Below are 23,311 nucleotides of genomic sequence, written 5' to 3' on the forward strand. Positions count from 1 at the left end.
TACATTGATCATCTGTTTTTAAAAACTGTACTTAATACTGTATATTCTTTTACCACCCTATGTACAGTGTGTTTCTGTACAGTGTGTTTTTTATATTTATTATTATTATTATTATTATTAATAATATTAATATTATATAGTGTGTTGTACCTCTGTTGACTCGGAGAGCCCTGCAAAAATAATTCAGATGTGTCTGGACTGCTGGTCTCGGCACAGATGGCAAATAAAAAACCTTGAACATTGAATGTAGAGTTTATATATATGGTGAGAACTCGTCTGTTGAAAGAACCGTTTATTAAGGGCTGAATAAAACAAACACATTTGACAGCAACAGAAAGTGAGCAGGGATTCACTGAATTAATTAATAATTGAACATAAAACTACTTTTTTTTAAGTTAGCATTCTGACGTGATCACAACGGCAATGTTAATCTGGTTGAATGTAGCAGGTATAACGTCTACCATATTTACCATCGTTTAACATGCTAATATTTGATAATTAACACATGTACATATATACAATAGACCTATTGGGAAGTCAATGCTGAACTAAATTGCTTTTTTTAAATCATGTATATTATCAGCGCATCAGATTAGGCATGTTCCAGTGAGGTTTGCTTTTGGACTAAAGAGATAATTATTTGTCTGCTTGTCTTCCTTTCTTGGTGCCCGTTTAGACATGAAGTGCCACAATAAGTGCTTGGCCACCATGTGTGTTTTTCCTCCGGCTCTGAAACGAGACCCTGTAGCCCCATTTTTTCCTCATCAATTGCTCTTGCAAACGGTGCCATTTGGCCTCACTGCAGCCCTCTCGCTCTTCCAATAAGTCTGGGGTTTATGGGACGGAGGCTCCTTCGACACCCTCTTTCGCTTCAACTGACCACAAAGTGAAGGAAGAGAAAAACCTGACTGCATACCTGATGATTTTTCAAGCTCTCTGAGATGAAAGAAACATGTAGAGATCTATATTATTTCTGGAAGTTTGACACGTAAGATTGAAGAACAGCTTTTTCTTGTTGCATGCACACACACACACACACAAGTATTTCATCTTGGCTTCAAGACTCAACATTCCTCCTCTCATCGGCCCATTTTGCCAAAAACGTTCTGCACAGCACATGCTTGTATTTCAGAGAGACTGAGTATTTCCTATAAGTGTTTCTGAATTTGACAGGAGTCTGGTTCGCTCTCTGATATTTGACTTTTTTCCTTTCTACGGGACGGACATTTATGCCTCTGATAGTAATTGTCAAAGTTGCAAGGTGCTATATTGAATGACATCATGTACACGGTGGTCGAGTTCTTGTTCGTTCCCCACTGACGATTTAACGAGGCGCTGGATATTATAAGTAGAAAGCCACACGCTATCTGTCTGGGCGCCTCAGAAACTACCGGCCAGAAATTAGACAGGAGACTGTATGCATGAGAATATTCAGCCGAGAGAAGAGGAGACAAACATGCTGTCAGAGAGACAGAAACAAGTTGAGCTACTTCTCTCTGATGAAACACAGACTCCATTCCATTATCCCAGCTGATATTGAGTGAATGCAGGATTCACCCTGAACAGGTCACCAGTTCATCTCAAGCCTCATATCATATAGAGACAGACGACCAATCACACCTATGGGCAATTAAGAGCCTCCAATTAACCTGAGCTGCATGTCTATGGACTGTGAGGAGAACCTGGAGGGAACCATGGCTGCTCCGGGGAGAACATGTGAACTCCACACAGAAGGAGCACCCGGGATCGGGGATCGAAGCCCGGCCCCTCTTGCCGTGAGGTGGCAGTTCTAACCACTGCAGCCCACACACACACTCCTCTGTCCGACTGGCTGGCTGGAGATCATTTCTAATATTTGGTTACTGTTTACCGACTGTGTGTATCAAGCTCTGCAAAGAGAGGAGGGAGAGCTGCACCGTGCCAAGACAAATAACAAAATTGTAAGAAGGTGAAATCCACAAATACTCGTAGTTGTCATCTATTCTTGGCAATGCAAACCTCAACTTTTATGACAGCAGACTTTTTCATTTCCCAGTGGCAATACACTTAAGAAGCACTGACGTTAATCAGTGTTCTTTGTTTCGGTGGTAACACAGAGATCATCCAGTGATGCGGAAATACTGAGGCAGAGATAACTAGAATGGGCACTCGGTAGAGCGCATACCTTCGCATATCACAAGATTGGGCATTGAATTATGAACATTTTGGCATTAGTTGCATGCCAATTGGACACAAATGTATCGTGCTGTGGTAAAAAAAAGATGTTGACCTTTCCATGACCTTGACCTTGACCTTTGACCCGATTGATCCCAAAATCTAATCAAATGGTCCCCGGATAATAACCAATCATCCCACCAAATTCCATGTGATTCAAGAAGATTTGACCTGTTCATGACCTTTGACCTTGACCTTTGACCCGATCGATCCCAAAATCTAATCAACTGGTCCCCGGATAATAAACAATCATCCCACCAAATTTCATGCGATTCGGTTCAATACTTTTTGAGTTTTGCGAATAACACGCATACAAATAAATAAATAAATACACGGCGATCAAAACATAACCTTCCGGCATTTTCAATGCGAAGGTAATGAGAAGAGCCCTTCAGGGGTGACGCTTTTTTAATATCGTCCAACAGCAATAGCAGCAATGCGAGATATATCTTGCCACACAAAGTAAACAAGCCCGAAGACGAGATACAAACTGTAAACAAGGCGTTCCTTTTGGCGATGCCTGAATCTTCCTTCAGTGTCACCACGAGGTAAATGACTTGAAGGAGCAGGGGCGGTTGTAGGATTAAAAGAAAGGTGGGACCAAGCCCCAAGGGGAGCGTCAATATTGGGTATGTTTGCACGCTGAAGCCCCCCCCCCCTAAAATAAAACTAACGACGCCCCTGCACCAGAGTATGGATTGTCGATGGTCAATGTCCCTTTGGTTGATATAGCAGCAGAATTATTGATATTCCCATCAGCCTCAGCTGTTTGTTGTGAATAATGCTAATTAGCATGCTAAAATGATAAATTAAGATTTGTAAGATGCCTAAAAACACAAGCATGACAATGATGTTAGCATGTTGCTAACATTAGCATTCTGGCTCAAAGCCCAACTGTGTCTTAAAGTTAGACTATTGTGAGGAACGTTTAACTGGTAATGAAACAGTTCCAGTTCAAAACTGATGCTTCTATACGACATGCATAAAGAATACAAGATCATCAGCGAAAAGATTGGCTATTCCTCTGAAGAGTTTCTTAATGCTAAGGCACCGGATCGTATTCCAGCGATAAGCAGACAGAATCCTGCAGGTTTATTCAACGTAGCCTCTCAAGCTCTTCATGTGACTGAAGACATTTACAAAAAAATCAAGTTTACTGTCCAATAGAGCAGGCGCATTGACTACAGTTATTTATCAAACAGATCACAGTGTATCCAGGCTGAAGGCGTGCACCTCTAGCTCTCTTAATGTAATGAAGGGTGTGCCCCAGGGTTCCGTCCTAGGACCACTTTTATTCACAATTTTTATAAAGAGTACCGGTCAAAATGTGCCAAATGCAGATGTTCACTTTTAGGCAGATGTACTGTTATTTACTGCTCTGCTCCTACACAGTATCAGACTCTCTTACTGTCATGATCCGGAGTTTCTTTTAAACCTCACATTCAGCAACTTGTGAAGAAGTTGAAGCTGAGGCCGGGTTTCTATTTCAGAAATAATTCTTGCTTTTCTATTAATGCTAAAAAGAGACATGTTGCTGCTACTGTGATTGATTATGGTGATGTCTTATACATGCATGCATCTTCTCAATGTCTTCACGTCTTAGATACTGTCGACCATGGAGTATTGAGGTTCATAACTAATCTTAAGGCTCTTACTCACAGGCACGTGCACAGATAAACCCCTAGTGGTGCTCAAGCACCAGCCCTTTTGCCCTGGATGAGAAAAGTGCCCTTTTTGCTGGAGCCACTTTTTTCATTCATCAGTATTTAAGAATAAAAGTTTCTCTCTCTGTCGTCAACTCCCCCTAAATGTGTTTTAATATCCGAAGGGGCATTTATTTGACCGCCCCCCTCCTCCACCACCACTTCCTCCTCCGCGCAGTGTTCCTCGCGCCACCAAACGGGTGCACCTCCTTCTCCTCTGACCCGCAGCACCAGACACACAGGTCATGACGTGTTTGTCCCCTGACGTTGTTTTGTGATAAATTAACCACAACATTAGCGCTGCTGAAAACATGATGTCACGACTGGTCAGACGTTTCCTAAAAACCAAAAACAAATAAAAACTCACGAAATCCGTGATTTCAAAGCCTTGCAGCTGTTTACTAACGTTAATTATGTTTAGAGAATAGAGAGAGAAGAGAGAGAGATAATTATTATTTCGTTCTATTTTTGGGGAGGCTGTAGCTCAGTGGGGTAAGAGGGCCGCCCTGCAACCGCAAGGTTGTGGGTTCGATCCCCGCTCTCCCCATTAGTTGCAAGTCGAAGTGTCCTTGAGCAAGGCACTGAACCCCCAGCTGCTTCCCGGGCGCTTCACCGCAGCCCACTGCTCCTGAATAACTAAGGATGGGTTAAATGCAGAGAACTAATTTCCCCTTGGGGATTAATAAAAGTGTATTTTATGATTATTATTAACAGGGGCTTGTCTAGGATTTGCGTGGCCAGACTGAAAAAAAAATCATAAGGCCTCTCTTGTTCAGAGGGCCGGGCCGGGCCTTAGTTTGAGGACCACTGCTCTTGACTGTTGATGTCTATCAATATTACTCATTTTGAAAATGACGTCAGAGGGCAAAACGGATCCATATCAGACCAGCGAGGAGGGCAATACGTGACTGGCATGACGACCCATGAGCCAATCAGAACGCTTGTACTGTTGTTGCCATATAATAATTCATCTTTATTCATAAAGAAAATGTAAACTAGCGGTCTAATCCTGCCCAGAGGAAACGCAGGTCGAGGACAGCGTCATCGGTGTATTGCTGCTTATGCTTCAACTCTGTCAGATTTTATTTTTTTGGCAATGGGTGCCCTTTTTTTTGGTTTGAGCACCTGCCCCCCAAAATGTCTGTGCACGTGCCTGCTTACTCACCATTGCTCCCTGTATGCTAAAGGGTTGGTGGTCGGACTGCATTGTTTATCCGTAGACTAAATCATTGGCATGTCCTAATTTTCATCTCTCTATTGCACATTACTAACTCAGCTTCCTCCCCGGAGTCCTTTTGACTTCACGTCTCATAGGGTCCATCGGACCCGGCTGATCCGCCCACTCCTCCTCTTTACTTCCATCTGCCTGATGGATCGTGGAGGTCTCGATCGTGGAATATGCCTCCTACCAACTATGCCATGGCTCTGTCATATTCATTGATTGTGTTGTTACTGTGTTTTAATCTGTGTATAATGATTCCTTCTGTACACATTACATCTATTGCACCTGTCCATTCTGGAGATGTAATGGGGTTGTAGGTTTAAAGGGGGTTTGGGTTTGCTACTCCTGCGGCTGCAGACTGATTTGGGTCTCCGGGAACCGGTTCTCTTTAGATGTTTTTACAAATAGATTCAAAGAGTTTGAGGAAGGTTCATCTGGTTGTCGATGCTTTCTTTTTACTGAGGTATGTGCACCTGTGTGAACTGGGAAAAGATGACTTGAGTCTTAGTTTTAGTTTTACTGATGCTGTGATCCCCCAAAAATCATTTTTCTTTTTTTTCTCGTCTGTCACAGTTTTATGTTGTTTGTCTGAGACGTTGTTTAATGTGCTCCTGCTTGTCTTGGCCAGAACTCTCTTGTAAAGGAGTTTGTTAATCTCAATGAGGCTTTTCCTGGTTAAATAAATTGAAATAAAGGCCAATTGAAGGTCTGGAGGTCAATCATCTCCCTCTGTTATAAACCCTTCACGTGGGTCTATTGCAGGTCCTTGACGATTTTACAAAGCAATGACCGTAACAGGTCGAGACTCTGTTGTGCTCGGTGAAACATGAAGGCTATACGTGTTGTGTTTGTCTCTCTGAAATGCTCCAATGTACGAAGTCCCTCTCTTTCTCTTTGTTATTTCTCACCACATCAATAGTTCGAGTAAAACGGGGTGGCTGAGACAAAGCCTGCACACAAGGGGATCAGCAGTATCTGCCTCCAGAGCACAATAATTGGAGACTATAGAAAAGCCTACACGATTTGGTTGTTTTGTAACAAATTTATGATCTGTGTCAGGGTTTAATTGTTTAGAACAAAGTGGTGTCGTGAAATGTACAAAGGAAAAAAAGGAGGAAAAAATAAACTCTGGCTACCAATCACACACATGCATGTTGTTTTAGCGTGTCTTCTGTCACCACTTGGCTTTCTTCAGGGATTCATATTCTCATGCACATATTATTCCATTCACTTTTCTCTCATGAACCATCTTTTTAAAATGCCCTGGAACACCAACGTATTCCCACATTAGCTCCATTCGCAATAAATCAAGAACAAAAAAAAGCTTTGAGATACTACATTTCTAGTGATAATAATAATACGCTTCATTTCACAACTTGAAATCCGACACCGGCCTTTTCAATAAGTGATCAGAGGGACTTTATGCGCAGAACTGTCCGAGCTCTCTGGATTCTTAATTGTGGTCAAATGTTCACGCAGTAAATTCTCCAAGATCAAAGTGACCTTTTTGTAAAGGACAGAAATTATGTAAATATATTTTTTAAAGTTAACCTTCAATATGATCTAATTCAACAGCTTGAACGTCTGCAAGTTCCAGGAAATACATCCACTATACATCTCCGGAGTCATTCTCCAACCTTCATTCCTCGTCTTCGCAAATAGTAAAAACGTAACATTTCTGTGGCTTTTTTTCCTCCACTTTATAGTGGAAATAAGTGACAGTTTTAAAAATCTGCGTTTAATGGTCGACATCGGATCACTAGACCCATGTTTATTCAAAATTCTGAATACATCTCCAAGGGGGCTCTGAGTTGGCTGATGTGCTTGTGGTAATTAGGAACGTTTTTTACCTTGACATGGAATGCATGAAAAACATAAATCCTCAGTTTAAGGATATTTCTTCTGTGCAACTCGAGTTCACATTTCCATTACATTTCCAAAGAAGAAAAACAGCCGCATTGCCAATGCAACTTGGCGGATAAATACACCTTGCAGCGAGTTTCAACATACCGAGGCGTGGCCAGCGCTCTGAACGCCGGCAGCGGCCACCATCACACCACGTGGTGTGTGCGCTTTGTTGCTTTGCTGACGTCAACGGCAGTAAACGTGAAGGTCTGGCCTCTGTGCGGTGATTAATGAGAGTTCCTGTCAGGGTGAATAAAAGAAAGGCAGCGTGGTAATTAGAGTGGCTCTGCAGCAGAGGAAGATTTAACAACCAACTGCCTGCTAATCAAGTCAGCGGAGCAGCTATTAATAGTAGACGGTGACACAAGCACCCAACCACAGTATCACACACAGACAATTACTCCGTCAGATATTCAATCAGGACCTCCAACTCCAACACACAACTGTGATCCAGAAACAACGTGTTAATCTATTCTCATAAAATGTTTATCTTGCATTCCACTGTGAGGTCATGTTGTTCTTAGTGTTGTGTTCAGTGCGCCATTTAATGATAAGAGAAGGCTGTGAGTTTATTTGTGTTGTAAATCAAATCATTACTTTGTTCTGGAGTTTATAATCCAGGTGATCGGGAGAGTTTTGTGCTGACTCATCAGATGTGCGCTCTTAAAATTTCAAAGGAATAGTCACGTTCTTGCTGAGCGTTAGATGAGTAGATTTATTAGATAGAGAAGCAGCAACCTGTTAGCTTAGCATAAAGACTGGAAATAGAGGGGAACAGCTAGCCTGGCTCAGCTCAAAGGCAACACAATTGGACTTCGCCAAGAAAGCTAATTAATTATCACGTAATATCCTGTCAGACTGTCCTCATGCAGCACTCATTGCTGTCATGCCAATGTAATGCTTTAGCTTCATATTCAATGCACAGCATCGAGAGAAACTAAACGTGAATAAAGCGTATATATACTTCCATAAGTGTTTTTTTCATAAACAATTTGCTGTTATTGCCCACAGACAGATTGTCATATTATTTATCAATTGAGGGTTCAAATGCAGCAGAATAACCTGCAACAGAATCTTGGAGAAAAGTTTTTTTTTAACTCTCCAATGAAGACGAACTGAACAATCCTGAAAGCTGATCCACGGGGCCGTAGGGAGCCATGTAAGGAAAGGAAACAAGGCCCATTACTCGTTGTTTTCTTCTGCCTTATTTCTGACTTGAAGAAAAGCAAGAGAGACGCATCACATTCTCATCAACCGTGTAACAAAATGCTGAATGGCAGTAAACAGCATCCACACAGACAGATGTTCTTCCTATCCTGGCCTGAAGACAATCAGATCCTTCATCTGTCAAAACCAACCCAAGGAAAATATGTGACCAGACTGACACAGACTTCATTTCCAACACACACACATTTGATTTGTAGCAGGAATGTGGCCATGTACTCCAGACGTTTTTATTCTGCTTTGTAAATATGAATCAAATTGTTATTACCTTCGCATTGAAAATGCGGAAGGTTATGTTTTGATCGCCGTGTATTTATTTATTTATTTATTTGTATGCGTGTTATTCGCATAACAAGAATAGTTTTAAACCGAATCGCATGAAATTTGGTGGGATGATTGGTTATTATCCGGGGACCATTTGATTAGATTTTGGGATCAATCGGGTCAAAGGTCATGGAAAGGTCAAAATCTTCTTTTTACCATAGCACGGTCAATTTTTATCCAATTGGCATGCAACTAATGCCAAAATGTTCATAATTCAATGCCCAATCTTGTGATATGCGAAGGTATGCACTCTACCGAGTGCCCGTTCTAGTTCTTTGTGTGTTAGCTGTTTGATATTGTCTTAAAAGGGCATCGAATAGAGTTTTATGCTGCTCATTTGAAGCATTTACCCCCCACCCTTCTTAATAGACCTTGGTTGGATTGATTTTAACGACAGATCGCTCTTTATTTTATTATCTTTATACCACTCTTCAGATGAAATGGACCACTTTAGGCCGACAGATGGTTATTGATCACGTAGCAATTAACCTCTGGAGGAAAGACCACAATTCAAGGTATGACACGTCACTGCTCCGCACACAAGATTTACACCGCCAACAATAATAAGGGCGGTTATAGCTGTGGGTCGATTTGATCTTTTTGAAGCCATTCATCTCCTCAGTCCATCTCCTCCTTCCCACCATTTAATTTCCGTTTCATCATCAGTCTCTCGTGGTGAAACGTCAGCCGGGGGTCCTCTGCGGCTCGAGGGCTGAAATCAACGGACTCAAAGAGCTGTGGTCGTGTCTCCCATCATAGATCACCAACGTGTCCTTAATATCTTGTAAAATGTTCTTCACATTCACTGAGAAATGGCCCAGGAAGTTGCCTGATTGGAGATAAAATATATAAGAAGCTTGCTTCCTGTTATTCGGCCCTGCAGTCTAGAGTGTGATGCAGAGATAACGGCGGTGGATGATTCACACGGCGGTGACGCTACAGGAGACGGTGTGTAGGCGGACGGAGAGAGATAACTCTCACTCTCCACCTTAAAACTTCCACTGCGTTCCCCACAAAGAACTCAGCAAATAGTTCTCCACGAGGTACACGATGTTCTGCTGCTCTGCGGTGACACAGTAACTCGCCGGCTCACCGATATTTTGGTAAGGCAGCTGATGTGTATCGTGTGATGTCATACGGCCATGTGGCCTGCTTCACTTTGTCAGATGACTCCAGGTGTCAAAGGTGAGCCTGTTTATAATCAATGAATAGGTTGTTTATAACACACTGCGACACAGTTGGAAGCAGCTCTACGCACATTGTTAGGTGTTCATTCATGTATATGTTATTAGTTGTAACTTCTGTACTGGAGTTTTAAGTGTATTATAGTATTACAAAGCTTGCATGAAAAATATAATTTGCTTCCACAAATGTTCAAATATTCCACAGAGGCAGGTTTAAAACTATTTATAAATGTCTCAAAACTCATGAAACAATGTTGAGCTTTAAAGTTTTACCTTGGAAATGGATCATTATTATTAACACATTATCAACACCTTATTAATGGTATTATCAAAATAAATGCATAATGAACTAGAATGGGCACTCGGTAGAACGCATACCTTCGCATATCACAAGATTGGGCATTGAATTATGAACATTTTGGCATTAGTTGTATGCCAATTGGACAAAAATGTATCATGCTATGGTAAAAAAAAGATGTTGACCTTTCCATGACCTTGACCTTGACCTTTGACCCGATTGATCCCAAAATCTAATCAAATGGTCCCCGGATAATAACCAATCATCCCACCAAATTCCATGTGATTCAAGAAGATTTGACCTGTTCATGACCTTTGACCTTGACCTTTGACCCGATCGATCCCACAATCTAATCAACTGGTCCCCGGATAATAAATAATCATCCCACCAAATTTCATGCGATTCGGTTCAATACTTTTTGAGTTCTGCGAAAGATTTTGACCTGTTCATGACCTTTGACCTTGACCTTTGACCCGATCGATCCCAAAATCTAATCAACTGGTCCCCGGATAATAAACAATCATCCCACCAAATTGCATGCGATTCGGTTCAATACTTTTTGAGTTTTGCGAATAACACGCATACAAATAAATAAATAAATACACGGCGATCAAAACATAACCTTCCGGCATTTTCAATGCGAAGGTAATCAGTATAATTCATATATTTATTGAATATAAAAGGTGGAGACATATTTAGATACTACTGTCATATTGTTATTTGTTAATATGCGTTATGGATGCTTCCCAGTAGGAGGTTTAGTTGTTATTAATTATAACTTCTGTAGTGGAGTTTTTAGTATATTAAAAAGCTCGCATGAAAAATATAATTTGCTTCCAAATATATTCCAGTCAGGTTTAAAACTATTTATAAATGTCTCAAAACTCATGAAACAACGTTAAGTTTTAAAAATGTACCTTGGAAATGGATCGTTATTATTAACACATTATCAACACCTCATTAATAGGTATTATTAAAATAAGTGCATAATGAATCAGTATAATTCATATATTTATTGAATATAAAAGATGGAGACATATTTAGATACAACTGTCATATTGTTATTTATTAATATGAGTTTTGGATGCTTCACAGTAGGAGGTTTAGTTGTTGACAAATGACAGTGAGAACAAGGAAGACAGAACTAAAGACAAAAATCCAACAGGTGAAAAGGGAAAGACAGGCACACTATAAAGGGGGGAACCACAGGTGTACGGCATTAGACACTAACGAGATGAGAGTGGCTGAGGGCAGGTGAAGGGAATGAAGCAATCAAGGAGACAGAGGAGACAGAGAGGAGACACAGAGCAGGGCGTTACGTGCTGTCTCTGGTCTCATTTTCCTCTGATGATATACCTTTAACTAAGATATACAATACACATGGTACAATGTGATTAAGCTACGGTATTGCTTTTATTTGTATATAAAGTTGTGTATATTGTATACTAGAGCCATCAAGACGACATGTATTGGGAGTTTTTCCTGATCCGATGTGAGGTCAAAGGTCAGGGAGGTCGTATGTGTTCAGATTGTAAAGAGGCACATTTGTAATCTGTGATATTGGGTTGTAGAAAAGAAACTGAATTGAATTGAATGTAGACCCATTGTCTGTTTGAGCACAAATTGGAAATAAATAAAATTGTGCTTTTTAATTGTGTGTTTAAATTTTATACATTACAGTTCTAGTGTCACAGGCACGTATGTTGGCAGTGAGACAAATGACGATCTGTATGAAAATGTTGTTTTATGAGCAAACAAGAGACACTTTAGCTGATGATAAACAATGTGGTTATGATTCTGTAAAAGGTTTTACAGCAGCAACATTATGTCAGGGAGGGAATTAGGAATGATGAGATAACACTAATATTTAACCTGTAAATATATCTCCCATGGGCATGAAAAAATAATGACTCTAAATACCAATATACGTAAATCTCATTACCTTTACATAATCCTCTTTGATAGTCGTCCGTTCTTTATGAAGCTCACAAAGACATCGTCGCATCCACGTGACGCGTTGTCATGGAATCGATGCCGTGGCTCAAAGAACGTGCGGCATTGAGCAGTGTTCACGTTGGCCCAACATGTGTGTGTGTGTGTGTGTGTGTGTGTGTGTGTGAACTAAAGTGCAGCCAGCTCTGTGTCAGTGCTCTGAAGCCGTTCTGTTAAACTACAACAATACCGACTGTAAGTTTTTTAAATGTTGGAACCTGAAGTGAAAGATGGAGGAGGTTAATATAATATGTGTGTGCCATCAAGTGCATGTGTGTGTGTGTGTGTGTGTATGTGTGTGTGTGTGTGTGTGTGTGCGCGTGCGTGTGCTTGAGTATCGTGTGTTGTATGAAAGGGTGTCGTGGTGGTTTGGAGTAAGGACCTCTCGTCGACTGCCAACACGTCATCATCACTGGTAAAGAAATCCCAGAGGCGTCTCTAGTTTCTCCTCAAACTAAAGAAGGCAAGACCCCCCCCACACACACACACAGACACACACACTCACCCCCCCCCCCCCCCCCATCATATGCATTTTTTACCGAGGCACCATTGAGAGCCTCCTGACAAACTGCATCACTGTGTGGGGATGGAAGCTGCGGGGACGGAGGTGTGTGTGTGCCCCCCCCCACACACACACACACACACCTCCGTCCTCACTCTGAGAGAAGATACCGGAGCCTCCAGACTCTCAAACAATAGGAAGCTGAACTCTCTCCTTCCTCTCCTTTAAGACTCCCAATGTCTGAGTGCTGCTAATATAGAATAATAGATTTTCTTAATGTATGTTGTCTCAATGTTTATATATTTTTTTATTTACCTGCACTTTATTATTTGGACTAGAGAGAAACAGCTTTTTTCACCAAATGTTTGGTATATTTCGAGACGATAAAGCTGACTTTGACTTTTTGACTTTGAGTAAAGGACTTAAATGCAGATACAACAGCTGGTCGACTGGCGCAGGTACATTGTTTGATAATCAGAAAGTGTGCACGCAAAATAAATCCAAAAGCAAGCAGGTAACTGACAAACAGGAAGTAGGTACCAAAACTCCCAACAGCCTCGATGATGAAGACCAACAGTCAAAAGACGAGGGAGGAACAGAAACTAAGATGATGTTCAATTCAATTCAGCTTATTTTATTTTGTAAAGCCCAGAATCAGACATTACAAATTTGCCTCAGAGGGCTTTATAATGTGTAAAAGACATTCCTGTCCTGGGACCTCACATCGAATCAGGAAAAACTCGCCAAAAAACTTTTACAAGGAAAAAAGTGAAGAACCCTTCAGAAGAGCAACAGAGGAGGACACCTCTCCAGGATGGACAGAAGAACAGATGTCATGTGACCAGATTAATTTATAGAGGTAAACTCATAAGGAGGCGGCATCACACAGGCTGGAAACAAACAAAGACAGGAAGTAAACAAGACAAGGCCCAAGAGGAGAGGACTTACAAAATAAAACAGGAAACAGACTAAACGAAAACCCAAGATCATGAAAAAGGGTGAAACTGAAAGATTAACTCCTCACTCTATAAGTTAGTACTTTTTATATATGACCTAATATTGTTGTTTATCTAATACTTCTGGTTTTAAGAACCCTTTGGCGGAACATCATTTCCCATAAGCCCCATGACCTTCATGGGATAGACCTCAAGGCTCGATAAAAGAGGGCGGTCCATAAGTGAGTCAAGCGGTTAGCTCATGATATATTTCTAAGTTTTTATTCTCAACTTCTAATCCATGAATTTGTTTAGAAAATGCTAAACAAGCCGTACACATATTAGATAAGATTAGATTAAATTAGATTAGATATTCCTTTATTAGTCCATTTATTAGTCCATTATTGTACCAGCAGGAAGTGTGTGTTGCCCCAGCTAGCTGTTTTTTGTGACTAATCTTTATGCTAAGCTCACCTCTGCTAATGATTGCTTCTGTGGTGTTAATCTTCTCATTATACTCTTGGCAAGAAAGTGAACACGTGCATTTCCCAAAATGTCAAACAATTCTTTCAATAATTGTATTTTAATAACAAAAAGTATTTAGTTTAGTAGTTTTACTTTATTGCATTTAAAATCACATTTACTGCAGAGAAACGGAGATGTTTTGCAAATTTTGCAATGGAAACTCAACTTTGAACTGGCCAGACCGACGTTAATGAGAAGATAGTCAGCATAGAGAAGCGGTTGAAGAGTGATTTGTCTTTGTGTACTTTATTCTGTTATTTCCATAACTCAAAGCAGCAAAACTCAACTCAGTGACTCTGTAAAATACCAGTGAAAGGGCACTTCTGGGGGTATTTGCAGGGCACGTCTGTATTGCCACTGAGTTACAGGATGTCGGTGTGTCCTGGCATTCTCTCACACTAAACTTAAACCACATGTTTGTTCCATGAGGCTGCACCACAACCAGACTCTGAGCCAATCGCTGTCTATACAAGGCTAGTAAAACACATTGTATGTGGTTACAAAGTTGTTCCTGTATTTTTCACCCATGTTTTTGGACTAATAGAGACAGTAATTACTGGAATTGTCCCAGTATTGAACGAGAATGCTGTACACAACAGCTGCTCAACTCCTTTAATCCTATTGGGAGCAAGTTGGCATTAGACTTCATGTCCACTAAAGTGCTTTTTTTTTTTCATTGTCAAGCTGTGCTTATTTTTATAAGTCAGACAACATTATGAGTTTGGCTCGAGGAGAAGTCTGAACTTTTGAACCGCTAGTGCGGTCCGAGTTTGTGCAAATAAATGGTGCTTTGTGTTACCTAAAATATTTTAAATGTCATGGTTGAACATTTCGATGATTTTTCCACAATGTGAATTGAATGCTATGGCTACATATTCATTTACGGATATTCAGAATTCCCAACTCGACTTCTCCTGCAGCTTTACCTGAACCAATAACAAACAGACCAGATTAAGTGTAATGTGAAGAAAAACTTGTACTCCTCAATAGGATCTTTTTCATTATGTTGAGTTACATATAATAACAATCTGAGCTCATCAGTGGCAAAAAAACAAGCACTCTGTGGACTTAATGTTCCATTGATGCTGCTCACTTGCCCTCGCAGCTTGTTTCACGGTTGCAGGTTACAGCGTTATCCATCAATTTAGGACCCCCAGAATGTATCCTCATTAGTCACTTACAAACAAAAACAGTCCAGCTTGAAAATACTGAAGTTACCCTTTAATTCAGTCCAAATTAAATGAATATTGCATATATCTTTTCCCCCGGGTCAGGATAAATACACTTCATGAGTATCAGATAGGGTTGTTTCAGAACACACAAAGGTCAGATGGTTGCACAGAGTGACCCACATTTCAAAACATCTGGAACAAATGTTATGTTTTTCAAGATCTGAGCAAACTTTTTTTCACATTTCAAACATACCGTGAGCAGGTTTCAGTTATAAATACATATTAAAATGAATAAAAGTCCAAATACAAGTCAGAAAGGTCCTAAATTTAAAAGGGCAAAGAATTAACTTCACAAACCTGAAGACATGTGATGTATCAGATGATATGTGTGTCCCTCCTCCAGAGGTCGGCCTACATTCGTACAGTGTAATCAGATGACTCTATAGGACCTATAGGTGATATGATGTATCTTTAGATTGTTTTATGAATGGTCTTTTGGGATTTCACTATCCAGTCCCAATACTCACTCCCTTAATCTACCGGTATTCAAAATGCTATCTTTGTTCAAAAATACAACTTACCATGTTCATTTTAAAAGTTACATCCATTTGTATCGTCCCCTTTTTGTAATGCTGAAGTTTGAGATTTTGAAGTCTTGTTTTTCTTGACATCCTAGGTTATGCACGACAAACAAAAAAGTAAATATTTTAGATTAAATTAAATGTAGCTACGTAATTCATAAAACCTTTAAAACACCAAACAGTTAATGAGCCAAAAGATTATAACTAAATAAATCAAATTAGGACTGTCTTAACACAAAAAAATAGAAAACTTTAATTAAAGCAGTACGTTACATTAGCAAAAGGACGAATACAAGGGAAAATATGTGTAACACTGATTTGGATGTTTTAGTCTAAACCAGAAACTGATAGTGAATCTGCCAGAATACGAAAATGAAGGGCCAAATGTTGTTGTTTTTTATGGAAATATTTGCAACAGATGAATAAAAAAGGATGGAGCCAAATAATTTGGGCTGATCTTAAAATTCATTAAACATAAGGGGTGTATCATGACCCTTATAAGATCTCTCAGGATGCTCACATCCAATCATAATTCATAAAGAAGGAGACATAATTGAGAATATCTGTATTCATGACTTTATAATTAAGATTAATACAAGTTATTCTGTGTGGATATTTAAGCATCACGGTCTTCCTGGAGTTGCTGAGCACATGATCAGTCTCACAGTGACAGCTTTGATTCAAACAACAACTGTACGAGTAATAGCATGTCAATATTTATGTATTTCGCTCTCCAATACTCTGGGATGTTCAAGCCAGTCCGAAGACATCATAAAGACATGTTTGCCGTTAGGACTGTGTCAGAATAAATACCAAACAAAACAAAAATATAATTATCAACAACTGGAAGCAAAGAGTGACTTTGACATTTAGCAGACATTTGAACTGTGTTTAATGTACATCTGTACACCATTACGGCACTTACTTTCTTTCTTTCATAGTCTTTTCCCTTTGAACTCGGGTCCATTTTTGTGCTCTGGTGTTCAGCTTTGGAAAAATGCAGTGTGAAAAAGGCATGCATTGAAGTGCAAAGCGATGAGCTTTGAAACAGCCTGCACAGCTAAAGTTGGCTATTTCTGTATGTTCTTGTGCCTGGCTCGTTCTATTAAAATATCTGGAATGAAGCTAATACTGAGGGATGAATGAACCAACTGTTTGGACTTAACGGCTTCAAACAAATCCGGAAATGGAGATAGTGTCTGGACCACATTTACTGGTTATCCACACTATTGCAACAGCCATTGAAAACCCATTAGATATTTATATGAGTCTATCACATGCAAAAAATCCCTACTAATATTCAGTAATTGTCATTTATTTCCCAACCTATGGGACCTTGTTGATACCCTTTGAGCCTGAACTCGAAGTTAAAGATCAAAGCAGATGTGTCCTTCAGTATGCCATCCTCATTATGACAATGACTGTCCACAAAACCCTTCCCCAGACAGCGACTGCCCAATCCTAACAGTAACCAGGCATGGCTGACCTGTCTCCACAAGGTCGAAATGGCCCCTATAGAGTGAGCATTTTCTGAATTGAAAGAGTTGGGAGGTCTTATTGGATGAACCCTTGTGTTGCCTTAGGGTCATTTTGACCCGAATCAATATTACACCCTCCCCCCGCCTTAGGATTAATTTGACCCCATTCAATGTTTAATGTCGGTGTTCTTTCGGTAGTCAACAAACAAACATAAAGTGCCTCACACTTAAACTTGGAAAACAATATTAATTCAAATAATTTTCTGGAGGTTTTAATTGCTGGCGTCAAATTGAACCCAAAGGGTAAAATATGTTAGTAAATATAAAGGTAACAGGAGGGTGAAACATTGAATTGGGTCAAAATGACCCAAAGGCGGGGGGAGGGTGTAATATTGATTCGGGTCAAAATGACCCTAAGGCAACACAAGGGTTAAACATATTTACCAGTAGGCTATGGGCAAATAGCATGTCCAGCTAATTTAGACTACCAAAATTTAAATGTAAGACCAAGGAGTAGGCTACATAAAAAAATGACTGCGTTATTTTGTTCGGTTATTATTTTGTACAGGTGTACAGGTTAAGTTTATCAAGACACGTTCACACCTAACATATCTTCTTTGTATTATCTAGACCTCCCTGAGTTGAAGCTAATTCTGGAAGAGTTTAGAGAATAACGTTAGCAGCTATGCTCCACTCCAGTCAATGTTAGCCCAGACAGCAGTGAGTTAATAAAGTGTTTTAAAATACAAACAAAACACTAAATGCCAGTCTGACATGCCATGTTTTCTTTTCATACATAGCCTACTTACAAGTAAGATTAAATTACGATAAAAGAACAAATCCTTTTCTCTATCTTCTTGTTTTACATGTTGCTAATCAACTAGCATGGATGCTAACTTTTTCTCTGGTACTTGCAGCTGAAGCCTCAGCCGTTTGGCACGATATCATGTATCACTAATATAGGTCAAGATCTTTATACAAGATTATTTATTTTAAATGAGTCACTTTGAAACAGCCAGACTCGGTGAGATAACGTTAGCTTAATTAGCTAGCCAGCTACAACTAATATTACCTCTCGCTGGCTGCAGGATAGAAATGAGAGGCTACATTTGTTTAACCTCTGTTTGAAATTTAAAAAAGCCATTATTCAAAACATTGGATTTGGATGCTAAAAAAAGGTTTTCACTGTTTTCATTGTAAACTGCATGCTTTGCTTGAAAACAGAAACAAAGTTTAAACTGAAACGTCGAGCTAGTTCAGCGAACATGAAGGTGTGCAGCAGGTGAATGTCGTGTTATTTCTTTCTTGGTTCTGTCTTCCTGTGAATTATCAGTCCTTTGTAAACACAGCAAGACTATTTCACACCCGAGGCAGCAGTTCTGCATTTCTCCAACAACAATGATGGCTTCACCTTGGACCTCGGCTCTCCACGGGCTTCTGAAATACTTGAACCACAGATTCCAGTGGAGAGAGGGAGAAGGGAGAAGGGGAGAGGTTAAGGAGGTGGTGTAAATCAAGAACGACATGGATGATCCAATGGGTGTGAAGCTGAAAATCTGGATGTTAGTTATAGCACATTCATTTTGGCAGTTTGTCTAACACATTGGCCGCACTCTACTCCGTTGAAACAATCCACATGAGCTCTGCCGTATCGTAATTTCAGATAATGTGTTCTCTCTTTTTCTTCGGATTCTTGCTTGAATTATGCCGGGGGGGGGGGGGGGGGGGGGGGGTTTATAAGTAATTACATATCCATATTTTCAGCGCTTTGGGAGGTGCCGCATCTCCTGAAGTGTATTGGAACGTTCTCCAGCGAAAACATTGTCTTCATGCAGGTCAGAAATGAGGACATTGAAAAATGTGTTGACCGACTGGAGAGGACACTATTACTGGACTGGTGTCATCTCGGAGGGAGCGGGTGGGGTTTCCTGGCTCACCTCCATGACCGTCTATAAACAGCTCATGAGAGATTTGAAGAGGAGCGGGGACACTGTCCGACAATGAGACTAATTGACCTGCTAGCCTCTTTCTTTGCGAACGCAGTCCTTGAATCTGGACGGATTGATCCGTTTGTTATCAGCCATAACTTACATTCCCCCAACAGGTCTGCCGACACAGAGCTGACATCCGGCAGTAAACAGGATTCCTCAGGAAAAGGTCATTAGAGTCTGCCTGCAACCTCACAGGGATTCAAACACCATCCATCTTGCTGTTGGTGGCAGTGAGTTGTCCGTCACACGACTTATCGTGTCCCTGTGTGTTGGTTTATACTTTACACGTGGATTATAAATGGTGCACGATTGGTTTGTTGAAAAAGAATAATCACATTTAAAGGTTATTCTTGATCTTAAATCTCACAACAGGGTGTTTAAAAAATGCTCGCCGCTTAAACACCTTTTGATAGTTTGAGGCTGTCCTTGAGGTTACTGTCCACGGCGAGACAGATCGAAGAGGAGAGTAAACAATCTGTTACCAGACAACATGAGTCAGAGGCCGTTCAGGAGCCAAACTCACGACAGGGCAGCCGCATTAGCCCGCGCTCACTGGCGAACAAGACGTCAGTGTAAACATCACAGAAATAATATCGTACAGCCAGCTTTTTTAGAGATTTGGGTCGCTCCCCAATATTTTTTGGTTCCATATTTGGAGCCCGTGCGGTCCTGCCGAGCATCACGGCGGCCCGGAGGAGTCACGTGTTTACGTGACACATTGAGGAGTTATTTACGAACGCCAAATGTATACTTTCACCGCTCCGTAGGAGCAAATGAGGTGAGACTTACAAATATGGTTGTCATTATTCGGGAAAGTACGGTTAATGCTTAGATATACATGAACATGACTATCATAAACATGTTATCGTAAAAAAAGTGCGAATATGCAACAGTGTGCTGATGTAATTTGAAGTTAGCTTGTAAAGAAATGGAATGATTATGATATACAATGAGAGGTTTATTTTTAGAGACAAAATTCAATTTCAGGGTGGGTCTTAACCTCAAAATACCACGCGTGTGATATTTGTTCCCTTGGTGTTTATTGACTGCGTCTGGGCCTTCCTGACCGCCTGCGTGTCCCTCTGCTGACTCCCCGATGATGAACCACGCTGAGGCGTCGATGGTTTGAACGTCACCCAGCTTTACTGTACCGGATGACTTTCCATGACTGAACGAGGCTTAGTTTGCAGGCGGAGAGTTCACAGCGCCGCACAGCCCTGATGATTTTAATCAACACTGTAGCAGGACATCGTTCTGTGTGTCAAACCAGATTTAGACTCATGAGCAGGCTTATGATGGAATAAACACAAGGAAATAAAAATATCTGCAGCATTTAAATGAATTCCTGAATTCTCTCGGATTTTACACATTTTACATTTACTGCTTTCAACGGACTAAGGGAACTACTTTCTTTGCGTAATAAGACGCACAATCTACACACTTTAACGCTGAATATACCTTTATTCACCCGCCAATGTCATGCATATATGTCATATTTTATTGCAACCTACATTTCTTCTTACTTTATTTGTGACTGTCATAATACTAGTTTATTTATTCATGTTGTTTTTTAATGCTTTATTTCTATATAGTAGAGATGATCAATACATATAGCCTTTCAGTGTTTCAATATAACTTATATATTCGTATACTTCAGCTGCTTCGATCTTGTATTTCAGGATCAATACATTTTATATTAGAGCCAAGTTGCACACTCATTGCACCACTTATCACCACCATGTGTGTGTGTGTGTGTGTGTGTGTGTGTGTGTATAAAATATGCTTTATTGACACTTATTATTCTTAGTTCCAGCTCCACTAACTGTCACATGAGTGTTACAAGGGCACTAACCACCATGGGCCACCATTCATGTTATTAGTATTAAACCATGAATGTTATTAGTATTAAACCATGAATTATATTAGTATTAAACCATGAATGTTATTAGTATCAAACCATGAATTATATTAGTATTAAACTATGAATGTTATTAGTATCAAACCATGAATTATATTAGTATTAAACCATGAATGTTATTAGTATTAAACCATGAATATTATTAGTATCAAATCATGAATGTTATTCGTATTAAATCATGAATGTTATTCGTATTAAACCATGAATGTTATTAGTATCAAACCATGAATGTTATTAGTATTAAACCATGAATGTTATTAGTATCAAATCATGAATGTTATTAGTATCAAATCATGAATGTTATTAGTATTAAACCATGAATGTTATTAGTATCAAATCATGAATGTTATTCGTATTAAACCATGAATGTTATTAGTATTAAACCATGAATGTTATTAGTATCAAATCATGAATGTTATTAGTATCAAATCATGAATGTTATTAGTATTAAACCATGAATGTTATTAGTATCAAACCATGAATGTTATTAGTATCAAATCATGAATGTTATTCGTATTAAACCATGAATGTTATTAGTATTAAACCATGAATATTATTCGTTTCAAATCATGAATGTTCTTAGTATTAAACCATGAATGTTATTAGTATCAAACCATGAATGTTATTAGTATCAAACCATGAATGTTATTAGTATCAAATCATGAATGTTATTAGTATCAAATCATGAATGTTATTCGTATTAAACCATGAATATTATTAGTATCAAACCATGAATGTTATTAGTATCAAACCATGAATGTTATTAGTATTAAACCATGGATGTTATTAGTATCAAACCATGAATGTTATTAGTATCAAACCATGAATGTTATTAGTATCAAATCATGAATGTTATTAGTATCAAATCATGATTGTTATTCGTATTAAACCATGAATATTATTAGTATCAAACCATGAATGTTATTAGTATCAAACCATGAATGTTATTAGTATCAAACCATGAATGTTATTAGTATCAAATCATGAATGTTATTCGTATTAAACCATGAATGTTATTAGTGTCAAACCATGAATGTTATTAGTATCAATTTTATCAAACCATGAATGCTATTAGTATTAAACCATGAATGTTATTAATCTGCTTCTCGCTGAATAGACCCAGTGAGTGAAATATGGCTCACACGTTAATAATCCTCACCGATTCCCACATTCCTGGAGCCGCTTTGGAGCATGCTCAGTTGGGCCGAGCTCTCCTCTGTAATGAGCAGAGCTACGGTGTCGGTGTCCTGTCACAGGATCTGACCAAGTTAAAACAAATGGTTCACGTAAGGTTATACCGTGTTAGGATGGGAGGAAAGGCCTTTTAATTAACTCCTAGTAGAGAGTGCAAATCCAGAGAACTTTGATCTTTTGCTTTGAATATCAAATACGTCAGTCTCATTCATCTGAAATGAAGTATTCTTCCCGGGCCCGTTCACACTATATATAGAATATATATATATATATATATATATATATATATATATGTGTGGTTACTGTAGAGGGGTGCTGCAAGGGGAGGAAAACCACAAGTAAATCAGGAGTGGGAGCTGGACAGAGAGCCTGGAAAATGTCAGGGATTATACAGAAGATATTTATTGTCTCAAAGCTACTGAGACCCGCTCTGAGCTCCTGGCAGCACATCTGATTCTGTGGTCAACGTGGACATTCAGAGCAGTTACTACCAACAGGGACAACTGGGGTCCCACCACAATCCAGGTGGATCGGGGTCTCTATATTCCTTTAAATGTACGAATGTGTCATATAAAATATAAAAGATGTTCTCCTTTATGATAAAGGAACCACCAGATATCACCTGAAACCACTTCTATAACACAAGAGTCGCTGTTTTTCTCCTTTAGAAGTGGTTTCAGGTGATGTTTGGTTGTTCCTTTAAATGTACTATTATGTCATATAAAATATAAAAGAATCGCTGCTTTTCTCCTTTATGAAATATTAGTACATTTACATGTTAAAGGAACCACCAGATATCACCTGAAACCACTTCTATAAAATAAGAGTCGCTGTTTTTCTCCTTTAGAAATGGTTTCAGGTGATATTTGGTGGTTCCTTTAAATGTACTATTATGTCATAAAGGAGAAAAGCAGCGACTCTTATTTCATATAAATGGTTTCAGGGGATA

This window comes from Pseudoliparis swirei, chromosome 24, assembly GCF_029220125.1.
Source record: "Pseudoliparis swirei isolate HS2019 ecotype Mariana Trench chromosome 24, NWPU_hadal_v1, whole genome shotgun sequence".
NCBI classification, from domain to species: domain Eukaryota; kingdom Metazoa; phylum Chordata; class Actinopteri; order Perciformes; family Liparidae; genus Pseudoliparis; species Pseudoliparis swirei.